This window comes from Grampus griseus, assembly GCF_964374135.1.
Source record: "Grampus griseus genome assembly, chromosome: 14".
Taxonomy (NCBI): Eukaryota; Metazoa; Chordata; class Mammalia; order Artiodactyla; family Delphinidae; genus Grampus; species Grampus griseus.
The window spans coordinates 64,093,082-64,113,597 of record NC_139008.1 but is presented as its reverse complement, the minus strand read 5'-3'; the positions used below and the strand labels follow the sequence as shown (position 1 = coordinate 64,113,597).

Genomic DNA, 20,516 nt, shown 5'->3' with positions numbered 1-20,516 from the left:
CGTACAGAAATGAAGGACCAACACAGCCAAAAGTAAATTAATTAATTAATTAAATTAAAATATATATTTTAGGGCTTCCCTGGTGGAGCAGTTGTTGGGAGTCCGCCTGACGATGCAGGGCACATGGGTTCGTGCCCCGGTCTGGGAGGATCCCACATGCTGCGGAGAGGCTGGGCCAGTGAGCCATGGCCGCTGAGCCTGTGCATCCGGAGCCTGTGCTCCGCAATGGGAGAGGCCACAGCGGTGAGAGGCCCGTGTACCGCAAAAGAAAAAAATATATATATATATATATTTTTTTTACCTACTGTTATAGATATTACTGCTCACCAAATATTCCAATTTCTCTCCTTACTATACCTCTCTCTGCATGAGGATTATATATTCTGCCCCATTGAACTAAGGGGTGGCCGTATGTATTAGTTATCTATAGCTGTACAACAAATTACTCCAAAACTTTACCGTTAAAAACAATGAATATTTATTATGTCATAGTTTCTGTATGTCAAGAATCTGGGAGTAGTTTGGCTAGGTAGTCCTGGCTCAGGTCTCTCATGGTTTTGCTGAGGAGAGGAGCATTGGCCAAGATGGCTCACTCTGAGCTCACGTCCTCCCACAGGCACACCAAAATGACAACTATTTATAGAGCAACTATCTGTAAGAACGGCCTGAAGACTAGCAGAAAAGATTTTCTACTACGAAAGATATAAAGAAGGAACCACAACAAGTCTAGTAGGAAGGGCAAAGATGCAGTATAGTCAAGACCCGTACCCCTGGGTAGGTGAGCCACAAACAGGAGGATAATCACAATTGCAGAGGTTCATCCCAACGAGTGAGGGGTATGAGACCCACATCTGGCTCCCCAGCTGAGGGGTCATGCATGAGAAGAGGAGCCCCCAGAACAGAGTCGGAGGGCTCTAGGAAACAGAGGCTCTGCTCTTAAAGGGTGTGTGTAAAATCTCACACTCTGAGTCTCAGCAGAGAGGCAGTAATTTCAAAGTGGGTCAGACCCACTTGCTGATCTTGAAGAGACTGCTGGAGAAGCAGGAGGCAACTGGGACTTCCCCTGGGGATGCAAACACTGGCAGCAGCCCATTTATGGGAGCTTGTTCTACCATGAGGACACTGGTGCTTAGAAGCACCATTTAGAAGTTCTCCCTCTAGCCTATTAGCACTGGGGGTTTACCCACCCACTAGCAGGCTAGCACCAGCCCTGGGAACCCCCAGGTCATGCAGCCAGCTGCTCTGGGACCCAGTCCTCCCCATTAGCAGCCCGACAACCACCACACAAGGACGGGCCTGGCAGCCAACCAGGCCAGGGGTCACCTCTGCCTACTAGTGTACTCTCAGCAGTTGGCCCTACCACAGTAGAAGGGTCCATGCAGCCCACATAGTGAGCACTCCTAGAACATACAGCTCTGGTGACCAGGAGGAATGTGCTGCTGGGTCCCAAAGGACATCTCTTATATAAGGCCACTTCTCCAAGATTAGGAAACATAACTGACCTACCTAATACATAGAAATAAACCCAGAGAATTAGGCAAAATGAGGAGACAGAGGAATATGTTCCAAACAAAGAAACAAGACAAAACCCCAGAAGAAGACCGAAGTGAAGTGGAAATAAGCAACCTATCCGATAAAGAGTTCAAGGTAATGGTCATAAAGATGTTCAGTGAACTTGGGAGAAGAATGGATGAACACAGGAATAAGTTTAACAGAGTCACATAATTAAAGAAGAAACAAACAGGGCTGAAGAATACAATAACTGAAATTAAAAATACACTGAAGGAATCAACAGTAGATTAGATGATACAAAGAAATGGATCAGCGAACAGGAAGAAAGAGTAGTGGAAATTACCCAAGCTGAAAAGAAAAAAGTATTTTTAAAAAATGAGGATGGGCTTCCCTGGTGGCGCAGTGGTTGAGAGTCTGCCTGCCGATGCAGGGGACACGGGTTCGTGCCCTGGTCCGTGAGAGGCCCGTGTACCGTAAAAAAAATAAATAAAAATAAAAATAAATAAAAAATGAGGATAGTTTAAGAGACCTCTGGGTCAACATCAAGCATACTAACATTACATTATAAGGGTCCTGGAAGAATAAGAGAGAAAGGGGCAGAGAACTTATTTGAAGAAATAATAGCTGAAAACTTCACTAACCTGATAAAGGACACAGACATCCAAGTTCAGGAAGCACAGAGAGTCTCAAACAAGATGAACCTAAAGGGGTCACACCCAGATACATTATAATTAAAATGGCAAAGATTAAAGATAATGAGAGACTCTTAAAAGCATCAAGAGAAAAGCAACTAGTTACATACAAAGGAACTCCCATAAGACAATCAGCTGACTTTTCAGCAGAATCTTTGAAGGCCAGAAGGAAGTGGCACAATACACTCAAAATGATAGAAGGAAAAAACTTACAACCAGGAATACTCTACCCAGGGGAATTCCCTGGCAGTCCAGTGGTTAGGATTCTGTGCTTCCACTGTAGGTGGCATGGGTTCGATCCCTGGTCAGGGAACTAATGTCTCACAAGCCACATGGCACAGCCAAAAAAAAAAAAAAAGAATACTCTACCCAGCAGGGCTATAATTCAGATTTGAAAGAGAGGTCAAGAGTTTCACAGACAAGCAAAAGCTAAAGGAGTTCAGCACCACTACACTGGCTTTACAAGAAACATTAAAGGGACTTCTCTAAGCAGAAAAGAACACAACTAAAATGTGAAAAATATGAAAGGAAAAATCTTATTGGTAAAGGCAAACATACAGTAAAAGCAGTAGATCAACCACTTATAAAGCTAGTAGGAAGGTTAAAAGACAAATGAATTAAAATCATCTATATTCACAATAAGTAAAGTATACACAAAACAAAAAGATGTAAAATATGATGTCAAAAAAATTAGACATGGGGGAAGGAGTAAAAATGCAGTGTTATTAGAATGCGTTAAAAATTAAGAGCTCAACAACTTAAAATAATCATATATATATATATATAGAGAGAGAGAGAGAGAGAGAGAGAGAGAGGGAGAGAGGGAGTTATAGTTAGTTATATGAACTTCATGGTAACAACAAATTAAAAATCTATAATAGATACACACACAAAAAGAAAGGAATCCACACATTATACTGAAGATAGTCATCAAATCTTAAAGGGGAGAGAGTAAAAGAAGAAGCAAAAAAGAACCATAAAACAACAAGAAAACAATTAACAAAATGGCAATAAGTACACACCTATCAATAATTACTTTAAATGTAAATGGGCTAAACGTTCCAACAAGACACGTAACAGCTAAATGGATACAAAAACAAGACATATACACACACACACACACACACACACACACACACACACACACACATATACATATATACTGCCTACAAGACTTTCACTTCAGATCTAAAGACACACAGACTAAAAGTGACGGGATGAAAAAATATATTCCATGCAAATAGAAACAAAAGGAAAGCTGGGGTAGAAATACTTATATTAGATAAAAGACTTTAAAACAGAAACCATAACAAGAGATAAAGAAGGACATTACACAATGATAAAAGGATCAATCCAACAAGAAGACATAATGATAAAAATATATGCACCCAACATAGGAGCACCTAAATACATAAAGAAAATATTAACAGACATAAAGGGAGAAATTGACAGTAACAGAATAATAGTAGGGGACTTTGACACCCCACATACATCAATGGACAGATCATCCAGACAGAAAATCGATAAGGAAACACTGGCCTTAAATGACATATTAGATCAGATGAAGTTAATAGCTATATATAGAACATTCCATCCAAAAGCAGCAGAGTACACATTCTTTCAAGCGCACATGGAACATTCTCCAGGATAGATCACATGCCAGGGCACAAAACAAGTCTCAATAAGTTTAAGAAGACTGAAATCATATCAAGCATCTTTTCTGACCACAATAGTGTGAGATCAGAAATCAACTACAAGGAAGAAACTGGAATAAACACAAACAGATGGAGTCTAAACAACATGGTACTAAACAATCAATGGGTCATTGAAGAAATCAAAGGGAAAATTTAAATTTAAAAATACCTGGAGACAAATGAAAATGAAAACACAATGATTCAAAATCTATATCTACTGGAACTTCCCTGGTGGTGCAGTGGTTAAGAATCTGCCTGCTAACACAGGGGATACAGGTTCGAGCCCTGGTCCAGGAAGATCCCACATGCCATGGAGCAACTAAGCCTGTGCGCCACAACTACTGAGCCTGTGCTCTAGAGCCCACGAGTCACAACTACTGACCCTGTATGCCACAGCTACTGAAGCCTGTGTGCCCAGAGCCCGTGCTCCGCAACAAGAGAAGCCACCACAATGAGAAGCCTGCGCACCACAACAAAGAGTAGCCCCCGCTCACTGCAACTGGAGAAAGCCCGTGCACAGCAATGAAGACCCAATGCAACCAAAAATAAATAAATAAATAAATAAATTAAAAATCTATATCTACTTATCTATTTATCTATCTACAATGGAATATTACTCAGCCATAAAAAAGAATGTAATCTTGCCATTTACAACAACATGGATGGGCCCAGAGAGTATTATGCTAAATGAAATAAGCCATACAGAGAAAGGCAAATACCACATGATTTCACTTACCTGTGTAATCTAAAAAACAAAACAAATGAACAAATATAACAAAACAAAAATAGACTCATAGATACAGAGAACAAACTGGTGGTTGCCAGAGGGGAGGTGAAGGGGGGAATGAGTGTAATAGGTGAGGTAGATTTAGAAGTACAAACTTCCAGTTATAAAGTAAACAAGTCTTGGGGGTGTAATGTAGAGCATAGGGAATATAGTTAATAATATTGTAATAACTTTGCTGGTGACATGTGGAAATTAGCTTTATTGTGGTGATAATTTTGTGATGTATAAAAATATTGAATCACTATGTTGTACACCTGAAACTAATACAAAATTGTAAATCAATTATACTTCAATTTAAAAAAAAGATGTTTCCTGGGGCTGCAGACATTTGAAAGCTTGAGTGAAGCAGGAAGATCCTCTTCCAAGAGAGCTCATTCACATGACTACTGGCAAGAGATCTCTGATCCTCACTGGCTGTTAGTGAAGAGCTTAAGTTCCTCACCATATGGGTCTAACCATTTGGCTACCTAAGTGTCCTCATGACATGCTACCTGGCTTATTCCAGAGTGAGTAGACCAAGAGAGAAGCTGCAATGCTTTTTTGTTTGTTTGTTTGTTTGTTTTTTTGGGGTTTTTTTGCAGTACGTGGGCCTCTTACTGCCGTGGCCTCTCCCGTTGCGGAGCATAGGCTCCGGACGCGCAGGCTCAGCGGCCATGGCTCACGGGCCCAGCCGCTCCGCGGCATGTGGGATCTTCCCGGACCGGGGCATGAACCCGCGTCCCCTGCATCGGCAGGCGGACTCTAACCACTGCGCCACCAGGGAAGCCCCTGCAATGCTTTTTATGACCCTGTTTTGGAAGTCACACATCATCACTTCTGTCATCATGTATTTGTGAGAAGCAAGAAACTAAGTCCAGCTCACACTCAAGGGCAGAGGAATTAGACTCCACTTTCTGAAGGGAGGAGTGTCAAAGAATTTGTGGACATATTCTGAAAACCATCACACCATGTGACCTGGTCTAATAAAATTGGTGATGTGTGACTTCTGGGCAGAAGCTTTAAGAGCCAGTGAGTGGTTTGCCTGCTTCTTTTCCCTCTTCCATAAAACAGACAATACTTCAGATAGAAGACCTGGATCCTGGAGTAAAGATGATGTGGAGCAGAGCTTTTATTGTCTACTGTCAAGTATGTTAGGCATAGTACAAAGTACTTAACAAATAGAACCATATTCAATATTTATAGCAATGGTAAATATTATTATACATACTTCATAGAAGGAACAGAACTATCATCCTTCAACTTTTCCTGATATTCTTGACATGATTCACTTTGCCTTGTCTATTTTTTTCTTTTTATCAAAAGCACTTTTCACCTTCTAACAAACTGTAGTCAGTATTCATTTTGTTTATTGTCTGTCTAGCCTTACAAAAATTTAAGTTCCCTAAGGGTAGGGAGGGGAATTCCCTGGCGATCCAGTGGTTAGGATTCTATGCTTCCACTGCAAGGGCCATGGGTTCAATCCCTGGTCAGGGAACTAAGATCCCGCATGCCACGCAGTGGGGCCAAACAAACAAAAAACCAACCAAACAAACAGAAACAAGGGCAGGGATCTTTGTTTTGTTCACTGATGGTATCCCAATGTACAGAACAGTGCTGGAACATAAATATTTACTGAAGGTGGATTTTTCTGTCACAATCTTCTCCCTGGAAAGTGTTCCAGTTTGTCTACAAATTTTCTAATGATAATACTCCAAGAGAGGTCTGACAAGCCCAGGTTGTTTCTTACTAGTTCTGTTCTCAGAAGTTAACCATATTTCCAAGATCTCACTGAAGTCTCCAATAAATCCACTGATTATGACCAATATTCTCATGCTATCCTCTGGCTGTCATGGGTTCTTTTTTTTTTTTTTCAAACTTTTTGTTTTTTTGGCTGTGCCATGCAGCATATGGGGATCTTAGTTCCCCGGCCAGGGGTTGAACCCTGCAATGGAAGGGTGGAGTCCCAACCACTGGACCGCCAGGGAAGTCCCCACGGGTTCTAAGTTGTGACAAATCACCAAAGATAAGCTTGTCCTATCTATCCTACTGGAAATTCCTACACTATCTTGGGTCTCTCTTTATCACCCTTATCCCTTCAAAATCACAAAATATCTGTCCTATTTTTATTCCTCTAGTGTTCTAAAAATGGCTTTTTGCTCTTTTCTTCCGAGGTAACATTTGTGCATTTTAACAAATACCTTGATCCCATATTGTCAAACTAATGGTGAGAATTTTAGAAAACAAGGCAGGTCAGTGAAGAAGGTATTACTGGGCAGCCATGCCACTGTGGAAGAGACAAAATTGTTGCTGCCTGGCTTTCAGTCATTCTCGGGGAGTGTGCAATAAAAGTTTACAAACACATTTCTAAGTGTCATATAATGTACTTTTATGAAACGCAGTCTCTTTTATTCAATAAAAATTTTTTAACTAAACAATAAAGAAACATTAAACGCAAAACTTTTTTTCTCAGCCCATAAAACTCAGGAACAAAATCTGCTCTTTCTCCAAAAACAAATGTGTTAAATCTGTTTGCAAAAGGAACAAAGAGTAGAGAAAGCTGTGTTCTGTTCACTGATGCCTCTTAATTACTATGTGTGGAACTATACTTACGACCTTATCTGAAGTTATACCAAGGAACAAAGCAACAGTAAAACAACATAGAAATGAAGTCAATGTGGTGGCATAAAAAGAAGAAATGACCAGAAGAATGAAGAGCTGGAATCCAGTTTCTGCTTTGCTACTATCTAGATGTATGACATATACAAACCACTTCACTTCTCTGGATCTCAATTTCTTTATCTGTAAAATGTTGAGATTAGAAAAGATGGCTTAGAAACTCTTCAGCTTTTTAATATTAACACAAAGAGGTATATACAGCTTTCTATTATGGAAGAATAGGACCAGTGGTGTGCTGGTAAATGTTTGATAAATACATAACTGTTTAATAATAACTGGCTCTCTGGTGGAAAAAAAACTTTGTTGTGTTGTGCAACAAAACATTGGTGGGAATACTTCTACCATGTCAGTTTTCAAGCTACCAATAGTTTAACAGCCTACTAGCAAAATTCCTGAAAATTTAACAATTAGCATTCAGAATCTAGTAAGAGCAACCCTTAACACACCACTAGATAGGACTCCATTTATTCATTTGCCTATTCATTCATTCAACAACACCCACTAAACATTTATTATGTGCAAGGAATACAAAGGAATACAAAAATGTGTAAAATATGGCTCTTGTCCCATGAGGTTTAGATTCTAGCAAACAGTAAAGGAATACAGACAACTCTAATGCTAGAGAGAACATGACAAATAACATCAAGAAAGCAGGCATAAGTGAAGTACTACAAAGTTTCAGCAGAGAAAGAGACTATTTTATACTGAGGTTATTGGGTGGAAGGGACCTTGGGGAAGGAAAAGAGATTTCTCAGAAAGAATAAGGCTATTTAAAGGTATTTTTTTGTTTGTTTAAAAGAGTTATTTAGGGACTTCCCTGGTGGTCCAGTGGTTAGGACTCTGGGCCTGCACCGCAGGAGGTACGGGTTCCATCCCTGGTCGGGGAACTAAGAAGCTGCAAGCCATGCAGCGCCACCAAAAAAAAAAAAAAAGTTATCTAACAGTAGAGAAATAACACTGTATGTTGGGAAACCAAGAACCTGAGAAGAAATACTTAGAGGAAGCTAGAAATAAAGAGGCTAACAAGCGATTATACATGTGGGAGGATAATAAAAGCTACCAGGTCATGTGGCTACACCAAGAACAATCTTAAACTGGAATGAGTTTAACACCATCAAAAGGGAATTGGAGGGCTTCCCTGGTGGCGCAGTGGTTGAGAGTCCGCCTGCCGTTGCAGGGGACACGGGTTCGTGCCCCTGTCCGGGAAGATCCCACATGCCGCAGAGCAGCTGGGCCCGTGAGCCATGGCCGCTGAGCCTGTGCATCCGGAGCCTGTGCTCCACAACGGGAGAGGCCACAGCAGTGACAGGCCCGCGTACCGCGAAAAAAAAAAAAGGGAATTGGAGTACAATTTAGGAAGGAAGATATTAAGAGAGCCTTGGGTCATTTCAAAGGAACCCAACTTTAGGGGGCTTCCCTGGTGGCACAGTGGTTGAGAATCCGCCTCCCAATGCAGGGGACACAGGTTCGAGCCCTGGTCCGGGAAGATCCCACATGCCACGGAGCAATGAAGCCCATGGGCCACAACTACTGAGCCTGCGCTCTAGAGCCCACGAACCACAACTACTGAGCTCGCATGCCACAACTACTGCAGCCTGCGCACCTAGAACCCATGCTCTGCAACAAGAGAAGCAACTGCAATGAGAAGCCCGCACACTGCAACGAAGAGTAGCCCATGCTCGCTGCAACTAGAGAAAGCCTGCATATAGCAACAAAGACCCAACGCAGCCAAAAATTTAAAAATAAATAAATAAATAAAAGGGGGGAAAAGTTGTCATATTTAAAGAAGGTATAATATCTGGGAACTGATCAGATCGCATCTGGAAGATGATATTTAGTTAATCTCTGAGCCCACTTTCTTATTTGTAAAATGGGGATAATTACAGTACCTATTTCACAGGGTTAGGAAAACAAGATAATATATTAAGGAGCTTAGAGGAGTGTTCAAAAGGAAGCATTCACTAAATATTAGCTATAATAATATAGCCTTAATTGAAAAATTATACTGTTCTCAAATATATGAAATGGTTACTTTTAAAAATTTAAGGTCCAAGGGCTTCCCTGGTGGTGCAGTGGTTGAGAGTCCGCCTGCCAATGCAGGGGACGTGGGTTCGTGCCCCGGTCTGGGAAGATCCCACGTGCCGCAGAGCGGCTGGGCCTGTGAGCCATGGCTGCTGGGCCTGCGCGTCTGGAGCCTGTGCTCCGCAATGGGAGAGGCCACAACAGTGAGAGGCCCGCGTACCGTCAAAAAAATAAAAAAATAAAAAAATTTAAGGTCCACTATCTAGTGGGCATTTTAATTTAATTTTTATTTTCTGAAAGTGTATTTTAAATTTCCAAAGGTGAGTTAAGTTCTAACATTCTAGGTATTGTTGAACAAATTAAGTCTTACTCTGTACTTTTTTTTTTTTTCGCTGTGTTGGGTCTCCGTTGCTGTGCAGGCTTTCTTTAGCTGCGGCAAGCGGGGGCTACTCTTTTTTGTGGTGCACGGGCTTCTCATTGTGGTGGCTTTTCTTGTTGCAGAGTGCGGGCTTTAGTAATTGTGGCTCGTGGGCTCAGTAGTTGTGGCTTGCGGGCTCTAGAGCGCAGGGTCAGTAGTTGTGGCGCACGGGCGTAGTGCGCCCGTGCGCCACAACTACTCCGCAGCATGTGGGATTGTCCCAGACCAGGGATCAAACCCGTGTCCCCTGCATTGGCAGGCAGATTCTTAACCATCGTGCCACCAGGGAAGTCCCGTTTGTACTTTTCAAGATCATAAAAACTCTCTTTATATCTCCTTCATCAGGCTTCCTCTAGATTTCATGCTATAATTTTGTTTAGATGTGTCATAAATTCTTTTGTTAATACTCATAAGAACACAGGTATCAGTAACAATAGCAGTTAAGTTTACCAAATCTTTGGGGGTACTCCAGGGTTTTGGAAAAAATCTTTCCTTTTTATAAAAATATAAATCATTATGGGACTTCACTGGTGGCCCAGTGGTTAACACTCAGCACTTCCAATGCAGGGGGCCCAGGTTCGATCCCTGGTCAGGGAACTAAGATCCCACATGCCATCCCACATGCCGTGCAGCATGGCCAAAAATTTTTAAAAATATATTATATATTATATATATATTTATATATATTTACATATATAAAAATCATTAAGGAACTCTTTCTTTGGAAGAAGACAGACTGTTTTGTTTTTACTTTACTGTTTACGTCTAACTTAAGCCTAAATTTAACAATGAAAATAGAATCTTCCTGGAGCATATGGAACTTTTTGTCTTTTCTAAACAAGGAATTATGGGAACATTTAATGACAAACATTCTCCTCACAATATGGTCAGTAAATCTCTGGCAACATTGATTTGGTGCCCATTAGAAGCAAAGAACAGCAATAATAAGATGTGGAAAATTTCAGAGGCAAAGATATAGTTGGTACTTTTAAAGTTCTTATAGTTTAATAGAGGAGATGGAATAATCCCTAATAAGTACACTGGAGCATATTCACTACTAGAGGGATTTAGCATGAAGCAGTTCTTCTTGAACATTTTTCATTGCAATTTAGCTTCTGGAGTAAGCAGAGGAAACGGGAGGGCCAGAATCAATAATATACCTAAGGTGACAGAGCCAGTAAGTCATAGATAGGGGATTTAAACCTAGGTCTCCTAATTCCATATATGAGATAGTCTCACAACATTAATTTTGAGGATAACATCTTTTTGAGATTCCAGAAGATCGATGACATTTGTTTTCACAATTTAAAAAAATCAGCCAGTAAGACTGATTAGAACTCAGAGGATAGCAATGCTCTAGTATCCCACCTTATTTCTCTCATTTTGCAAGAAGGCAGCAACTGTTGACACCCCAAATTAAATGCGATACTTAAAAAAATGGCCTAAATAGTTAGGGTTTTATTCCTCTGAAATATCTAGTGGTGTTATTTTCTAGTATTCTTCCAGGACTTATCTATAAAGAAAATTCATAATGTCATTTTATATCATAGGTCTGGATAGACACAAGATTTTCTTTCTCTCTTTCTTGCTCTCTCTCTCTATGTTTGATATTTTTAACGTTTATCAAGGTAATACATGTAAATACTTTAAGTCTTGTGGTTTAAAAAAAGTCATGTGGAACTACAAGGCTCATAACAAAACACAGCAGGAGTATATTTTAACACACACACAGACTTAAAAAAAAAAAAAAGCCGTGGCCTCCCCAAAGCCTGAGATACTCTCCCAGACTCATTCACTGGCTTTTTTTCTTTGCATATTTACTAACATTTTTCTAAATTAAATATTTTTACTGCTTTCTTTTTGATTTGTAAACTTTAAACAGTACCTGATATAAAAGATAAAGATCCAACACTTTATGCTTTCCCTCCCTTCAGCCTCACAATATTGTTATATCACATTTAAATTAAATCAATGTTTCATATTAACCTTATCATGACTCTAAAAGTGTGGTTTACTTCTGGATCAATTGATTGTATTATGATTACATTTCCTTTCTTATGTAACTTTTTGTTTGTCTTGCAATTAATAATTGCCTCAGTTTTTTGTTTGCCAAATTTTCTGTATCATTATCACTAACTGTTCCAGACTCTCTAACAGAAATGTAGAAATGCCTTAACTATTTTCAGCACACCCAAACATGTCATATACACTAAGAGTTTTACTGGAAATACTCCCCAGGAGCACTCCTTCCCCTTTAGTCTGGACTACCCCTCACTGTACAGGTCTGCTGTAGAGCTATCATCTTAGGACTTCCTTTTACCTTTCTTAGGTTGATTCCCCTCTTTCCTAAAACCTCTATCTTTGTCATTCTTGTTTCAGTAGAGCACATCCTCCAGTAGTGTCCCAGGAAAAGCTTGAGGGTTAGTAAATTTTTTTGATCCTTGAATCTTTAATTGTGCCTCACACTTGATTGATAACATGACTTAGTATAGAATTCTAGGTTGAAAATAATTTTCTCTCAGAATTTTGAAAGCACTGTTTCATCATCTTCTAACCACCAGTGTCAATGTTAAGGAATATGCTATTCTTATTACCTACTCTTTTATGAATAATCCATTCCCCTTTCCCTGCTCCCTCTTCACCTCCTATCAACAAGATTTTTGGATCTTCTCTTTATCCCTTGTCTTTAGAAATTTCATGATAATGTCCCATAGTTCTTTTGGTTTTGGTTTTTTCCCCTTCACTATGCTGGGCGCTCAGCAGGTTCTGTGAATCTGGAAACTCGTGTCCTTCAGTTATCAGAGACCTTGTGATTTCTTTGATAATTTTCTTCCCTTCATTTCTCCATTTCTAAAACTGCAGTTAGCCTAACATTGGACCTTATGGATTCATTCTCTAATTATCTTTTCTCTTTTATTTTCAGGTCTGTCTTTTCGTTCTATTTTTCTGGGAGATTTCCTCAATTTTATACATTAATACTTCTATTATTTGTTTTTGCTATTAAAAAAATTTCCCAGAGCTATTATTCTCTGATTCCTCCTTTTTTTTGGAGCAACTTGTCTTTGCTTTATGGATGCACTATTTTATACTATCTGAGGCAGAGGATGCTTATTGTTTTCAAAAAAATATTCTTCTGCTCTCTATATTGCCTGTTTTCCATTTTTATTTGATGCTGTCTTTCTTGGTGAAGGTTTATCTCAACTATCTGGTGATCCTTTGCTGTCCCTTCATATTTAAGAGTGAGTCATTACAAAGGTATTTGGAAGGTCTATGTTAGGCGGAAGAGTTTGTCAGTTGGTGGGTTTCATCACAGGTTGATAAAGTGGGGACCTATTTGTTTTGTTGGGAGACCCTCAAGTATCATTATCTATAGATATTTCTTCTGGGGTTATCCAATTTTAAGTTTCTCCCAAAATTAATCCTCTGCTGTCCTGCCTCGGGAATATAAGCCTTGCTGTCAGCATCCCTGGAGTGAAGTAGAGCAAGAAGGCTGGGCGAGTTTCATCATTCAGCATGTAGATATTCATCTGATCTCTGTTTTCAGTGTGGTATCCTCCTACCCCAGCCTCCTCAGCTATGACCTTTAGCTGTACCTGGTACCTCAGTCTGGAGCTTCTCTAATTCAATTTTTCACAGAATAAACCAGGGACATAGAGGCATAGCTGCCTAACTGAGCAGGATGAGGAAGGAGCCTGGTAGTTTAACTTCTTAAATAGACTTTCAGCCAATCCCTCTCCTTTTGGCCCCTCACATATCTCTGCTGCTACAGTATCTGCTCCTTTCAATTCCTGATGTTTTAGTGTTCTGCAACATGAACGTACTTGCCTCTCATTAGTATACCCCTCCCCAGTATTTGGAACTCAATTTTCTTGGCTCAACTTTCCATCTTCCAAAATGTTGTTGATATCCTTCATCTGCTGTTATCTTTCTTTTTTTTTTTTTTTTTTTTTGCGGTACGCGGGCCTCTCACTGTTGTGGCCTTTCCTGTTGCGGACCACAGGCTCCGGACGCGCAGGCTCAGCGGCCATGGCTCACGGGCCCAGCCGCTCCGCGGCATGTGGGATCCTCCCGGACCGGGGCGGGAACCCATGTCCTCTGCATCGGCAGGCGGACTCTCAACCACTGCACCACCAGGGAAGCCCTGTTATCTTTCTCATTCCCTTTGTCCTTGTGGACTGATAACATTAAAAATATTAACTCAATATCATTTTAGTGAATGGGGGAGAGAATAAGGATGAAGACGTGTTTAATCTGTCCATGTATACTGAGAACTGAAGGACTTTCAAGATGCTCACTCTTTCGCTCCCATAAAAAAATGTCAGAACCAGAAAATTCAGAGATAAAATTCTGCTCTCATGAGGCTGATGTGGAAAACACATGGGTCTGAGAATTGCAGTACCTATTTTCAAGTCCTGTTATTATTATTTATTGGCTGGTTGATGTTGGCGTTAGGTAAGTTAAATTTTCTATCTGTTTCATCATCTATAAAGTGGTGATAATTGTTCCTACCACAGTCTATCTTACTTGTAATGACTAAGGTAAGATAATTGATATAAATGTATGAATATATACCAAATATATAATATTTACCATTAACTCTATTACCAAGAGGCATAGTCAAATATATTTTGAGAGGCAGTGTAACAGTAGAAAGAGTATGGGCTTTAGAGTCACACAGACCTGCACTTGATTGCATCTCTGTCATTCATTGTGTGATGCTGGGCAAGTGACAACCTCTCAGCTTTGTTTTCCCCGTTTATAAAACAAGTATGATGCTATTAACCTGACAACGCTGTTGTGAGGATTAAATGAGATAATGCATGTAACACATCTGTTATAGGGCCTAACAGTTATTAGGTACTCAGCAGATGTTCATTCTTCCTCTTATCCCCTTAATTTGGGACCAGCTTTATTATGTTCACATGAGAATCCTAAACTTGTATTTGCTCAATTAATGCTAAACCACATTAGTAATTAGGATCTTAGGTCATCAATAGCCCTCATAAAGGCTTTTTATTTGCTGTTTTCCCAGGACCAAATTATAAGGTGAGCAACCCAAGTTGAAAGAGTTCAGCGTATATATCCTTTGAAGTGGTAACAGGTTATCGCTAAGACATCTTTAGGAATATTTTGTTATGAAATAAGACATAAAATTTGTAATGAATATTAAAGGAGATCAGGGACACTGGAATACTGGAACTACTACTCAAAAATATTATCTTAAGAGTTATTCTTTTTTTTTTTTTTTTTTCTCTCTGATCCTTACATACACCCAGAAGCTGGGAATGTTTTATTACCCTGTTTAAAGATGAAGAAATCAAGGCATGAGTGAAAAAGTGACTTGCTCAAGATTCATTAATCATCAAGGAACAAAGAACTCCAACCTTGGTCTTTTGATTCCCTATTCAGTGGTCTTTTGAAAAAAAAATTCTGGTTAAATACACATAACATAAAATTTACCATCTTGGGCTTCCCTGGTGGCGCAGTGGTTGAGAGTCCGCCTGCTGATGCAGGGGACACGGGTTCGTGCCCCGGTCTGGGAAGATCCCACATGCCGCGGAACGGCTGGGCCCGTGAGCCATGGCTGCTGAGCCTGCGCGTCTGGAGCCTGTGGTCCGCAACGGGAGAGGCCACAACAGTGAGAGGCCCGCGTACCGCAAAAAAAAAAAAAAATGTACCATCTTAACCATTTTTGTGTACAACTAAGTACATTCACCACGTTGTGCAACCAATCTCCAGAACACCTTTTATCCTGCAAAACTAAAACTCTATACCCATTAAACAACAATTCTCCATTCTCCCTCATCCCCCAGACTCTGGCAACCACCATTCTACTTTCTGTTTCTATGAATTTGACTACCCTAAGTACTTCATATAAATGGGATCATACAGTATTTATCTTTTTGTGACTGGCTTATTTCACTTAACATAATGTCCTCGAGTTTCATCCATGTTATAGCATGTCAGAATTTCCTTCTTTTTAAGGCTGAATAACATTCCATTACATGTATATAACACATTTTGTTTGTTAGATCCATTCATCTATCAATGGACATTTGGGTTGCTTGCACCTGTTGGCTATTGTGAATAATGCTGCTATACATATAGGTATACAAATATCTCTTTGAGACTCAGCTTTCAATTTTTTTGGATACATACCCAGAATTGGAATTGCTGTACCATACGGTAATACTATTTTTAATTTCCTGAGGAACCACCATATTGTTTTGGGGAACAGCCATACACAGTGGCTGTACTATTTTACATTCCAACTAACAGTACACCAATTTCTCCACATCCTTGTTAACACTTGTCATTTTCTTTCTTTTTTTTTTTCCCTAATAGCCATCCAATTGGTGTGAGGTGGTATATCATTGTGGTTTCCTTAAGAGTTTTGAAGTCTTCTGTAGAGATGCCAAGACACTAAGTAACCCTGTAAATCACAACACAATTTACATCAAGATCCTACTAGACTTAACACACTGTAGGAGGCAACAGTACACATAGTCATTGCCCTCAAGGATTTTATAATCTAGCTGGAAAGAAAGGACATACGCACTTAAAAATAAATAACAGGACTTCCCTGGTGGCACAGTGGTTAAGAATCTGCCTGCCAATGCAGGGGACACAGGTTCGACCCCTGGTCCGGGAAGATCCCACATGCCGCGGAGCAACTAAGCCCGTGTGCCACAACTACTGAGCCTGCGCTCTAGAGCCTGCGAGCCACAACTACTGAGCCTGCGTGCTGCAACTACTGAAGCCCGTGTGCCTAGAGCCTGTGCTCCGCAACAAGAGAAGCCACCGCAATGAGAAGTCCGCACACTGCAATGAAGAGTAGCCCCCGCTCACCGCAACTAGAGAAAGCCCACATGCAGCAACGAAGACCCAATGCAGCCAAAAAAAAAAAAAGATAGATTTTGTACCTATCCTCAAGCACTTTATATACATTCTAGTAGTGAAGTGAGATTATTAAATCACGAGTAAGAAAAACGGACCAATAAATTAAACAAATTGTGTTAAGTGTTATGAAGTAAAGGGGCAAGAGGAGACTGTTGCAGTATCCAAGAAAGAGATGACTATCGCCTGGGCCAGGCTAGTGGCAGTAGAGAAAAAAGTGGTTGGATTTGAGATTTATTTTGGACATTGAATCAATAAGACTTGATAATGAATTGGATGAAGAAAGTGAGGAAAAGGAAGGAACTGAGTTAACTCCTGAGTTTCTGACTTAAGCAACTGGGTAGAGAGCAGTGCCTTGTTAATTGAGATGAGGAAGATTTGCAGTGGGACATACCCAGAGTTCTGTTATAAACACAATAACTTTGAGATCTCTGTGAGACAAGCAAATGGAAAGAAATAGGCACTTGGACATGTAAGGCTAGAATTCTGAGGAGAAGTTTGGATTGGAAATAATGGATTTGAGAATCATTGACATAATGACATTATTTGGAGACAGTATTTCCATTAGACTAGATTCCTAAATCTCCCCATTGACACATTATCTCATAAGTCGTTTCTATATATGATTAAATAATTAAGAATTCATTTCTGTTGGTTTAGTTCTCGGAGGATAAACTATTCAAGACTTTTTTGGGTAAGGGGGCGGTGCTCACTATACCTCCCATCTACCTCATCAACCCAAAGACAAATTTAATTTCAGAGTTACTAAATGCTTTTCATTAATACCTCAGTGACTTTCTCTTTTACTCATCAAAGCTAACTCGTAAAGTCCCCATGAAATGAATGAAAAGGATTGAATAGGTCTGGATTTCCCTGTGCATTAGAATTTCTATCTTAATTATATTTTCTTTAAGTTAAACATCACCTACAAGGATGTATGGGCTTGCTTAAGTAGACAGAGTACTGGACTAATATCATGAGATCTGGGTTCTAGTTCAAGTACCGTCACTATTTAAAATCATAGCCTCTATAGGCCTGTTTTTGTGGGTCAGGTGAAGAGACTAAGGAATATTTTAAAGCCTATGAAAACATAAAATTCAGTAGCTTACTACTAGGAAGCTGGAGATCTGGGGTGGTGCTGAGCATCAAGAATGGCCCAGAGTGAAGATTCCAGGAGGCTGTTCTGGATTTCTCACTACTTTTTGTGCACTCCATAATTTGGCTTCTGTATCTATAAAATAGGAGAATGTCAATGATTTCCCTCACCATTATAAGAAGAAAATTAATAAATGTCTATATGTTTTACAGATTCCTGGATGAAACAGGTTAGGAAAATACAAATAACTATTGTGCTGATGTTCTTATTAGCTTAATCTAAGTACAATCTATCTCTTGGAAAACCTGGAAACACTTAGCTGCCATTGCTTTGTGACTTTTGCCAACTCCCCAGGGAATCTTGGCTTTCCCAAGAAAACAACTACCTTGAGGGTAACCTGAAATCTCTGAAGAAAGTCTCTTGCAAGCAACCAGTTCAGGGAGGTCATATCTGGTACCATGCTGTAAAAGAAAATAAATCTTTTCACAAAAGTGTTCAACACTATTTGCTAATCAGACCAGCATTTCCCAAACAGGGAGTGGCAGTACAGCGAGGCCTCATTAAGGCTTTGTCTTTATTAATGTGAACTAACTTTGTTAGCGTGAACTAAGTAACTTAAGGGTGATTTCCTATGAGCTCCTCTCTGCCTCTATCATTTCTCTTCTACCTTTGTTTTTTCCCACTTGTCTTCTCTTTGTCTCAGTCTTCATTCTCCTAGTTGGATGGGCTTTTCAAAAACGTAGGCCACATTGTTTCCTTCTCTCCTCTTCAAGGCCTCCCCACTCAAAGTGATTTGGGGACTGTCATGCTCCAAATATTTGTTTGGAGGTCTCAGAGACCAGGAGGATACAAATGGTATTCACCAGTGGCTTTTGACCAGGGGTGATTTGGTAATGGCTGGAGACATTTTTGGTTGTCACAATTAGGGAGAGGGTGCCACTGGCATCTAGTGAATAGAGGCCAGGGATACTGCTAAACATCCTACACTGCACAGAACAGCCACCAATAACAAAGAATTATCTGGCCCAAAATGTCGAGAGTGCTGCTGTTGAGAAATCCTGGTATGCACAGATATCAGTAGCTGAAAATTACTGAGGAGGCAGTGTAGTCCCCTTAGGAATACAGATTCTCAAGGTGGTAAAGCAGCAGCCACTGGCATCAGATTGCCTGGGCTTGGATCACTCTCACTGAGCTATAAGCTCCTTGGAGGCAGGGACCTAATTTTACCTACCACACTTACATTAGGGACTAGTATCCAATGGAGAGTACAAACTATTTGTGGATTGTCTCACACAGTTGTTTTGAGGCCCAAAGCATGGAATATACACTAAGTGATATGAAGCACAGTGAGAGGGAGAAAAGCAGCTCCTGAATATGGGGAGCTAGGCTGGTGTTATCAACTAGGATGTGCTGCCCTACTGAACATAAACAATTTCACAAAACACCAACATCAGACAAAGCCACTCTGTGACCATGATGGATAAGACAAAAACAAAACCACTCCATAAACATGTTTGAATACAAACAAGAACGCTGTCCCAACCACAAAAGAAAAACAAACAAACAAAAAGACCAAATATCCCCCTATCCTGGCTAACATGAGGGTGCTTCTCCCTTTTTAGATAATAATGATTAAAATACCCCATCATAGAATTACCTTCACCTCCTAATAGCATCCAATCCAGAGAGAAGGCCCGCTTCCTGGAGCCCTCCTCCAAATTACCTAACACAAGCCCAAACCCTGTAAATTCTTTCCAGCACCCTCTTCCTGAGATGTCTCCCTGTGCCTCATGCTGTGTCTCCCCTCCTTACAAGGAGACAATAAGCTCAGGTTTTTTTAAAATTTATGGCTGTGTTGTGTCTTCGTTGCTGCGCTAGTTGCCGCGACTGGGGGGGCTACTCTTCATTGCGGTGCGCGGGCTTCTCATTGCGGTGGCTTCTCTTGTTGCAGAGTAGGGGCTCTAGGCGCCTGGGCTTGTTAATTGTGGCACGTGGGCTTCAGTAGTTGTGGCTCGCGGGCTCTAGAGCACAGGCTCAGTACTCGTGGTGCACAGAGTTAGCTGCTCTGCAGCATGTGGGATCTTCCCGGACCAGAGCTCGAACCCGTATCTCCGCATTGGCAGGCGGATTCTTAACTACTGGACCACCAGGGAAGTCGAAGCCCAGCTTTGATCAACTAGACAGGTGATCTCGGTGGTATTTGGCTGGAAGGCATTGACAATAGTGAAAGCCCCCTAAAGGGTAACTGCTATCATCATGCCTCAAGGGGAACTGCACCCGCAGCGTTCAAGCAGAGACTTCGCAAACAAGGATTTCAAGGTTTCCCGACAGAATGCCTCCTGCCAGGCCGCTTCTCCTCAGGGGACGTCTCCTCTCCCGTCTACAGGGAGAAGCCGACCTCCCAAGTCCAAATCCAGCCTGTTGAGTTAAATTTCTCGTGAAGTAAAACCCTTTAGTGAGGTGTGCGCCTCTAGCTCCAACTTTTGAGTTCCTGAAACACTAGAACACCCCAATGGGGCACGGTGGAGGGAGCAGCAGGGAAACAAGCCCCGACGGGTTCATATTACTGAGTGCCTTACCCACCACCCTAACCCAGGAGAAACCACCTCGAATTCACTGCGCAAGCGACGCAGAACTGCGCGGCCCCTCCACGCCTCCAAAAGCTAAGGTAAGGGCAGCCCCCAGGCAAAATCGAACCTTCCGTGCCGGCTTCCTCAGACGTCGCGCACGCGCACGGGTCGCG

General features: G+C 40.9%; 1 long non-coding RNA gene across 1 annotated transcript in view; it reads right to left on the bottom strand.

Annotated features, from left to right (window-relative positions):
- The window catches only part of LOC309833209, an 85,558-nt gene extending 65,065 nt beyond the window's left edge, over positions 1-20,493 (bottom strand). The window contains exons 1-3 of the long non-coding RNA XR_014297733.1: positions 20,380-20,493; positions 18,159-18,234; positions 17,787-17,908 (exon numbers count right to left, since the gene is read on the bottom strand). This is a non-coding gene — a long non-coding RNA (uncharacterized lncRNA). The remainder of the gene's footprint in view (positions 1-17,786; positions 17,909-18,158; positions 18,235-20,379) is intronic.
- Positions 20,494-20,516: the final 23 nt, after the last annotated feature.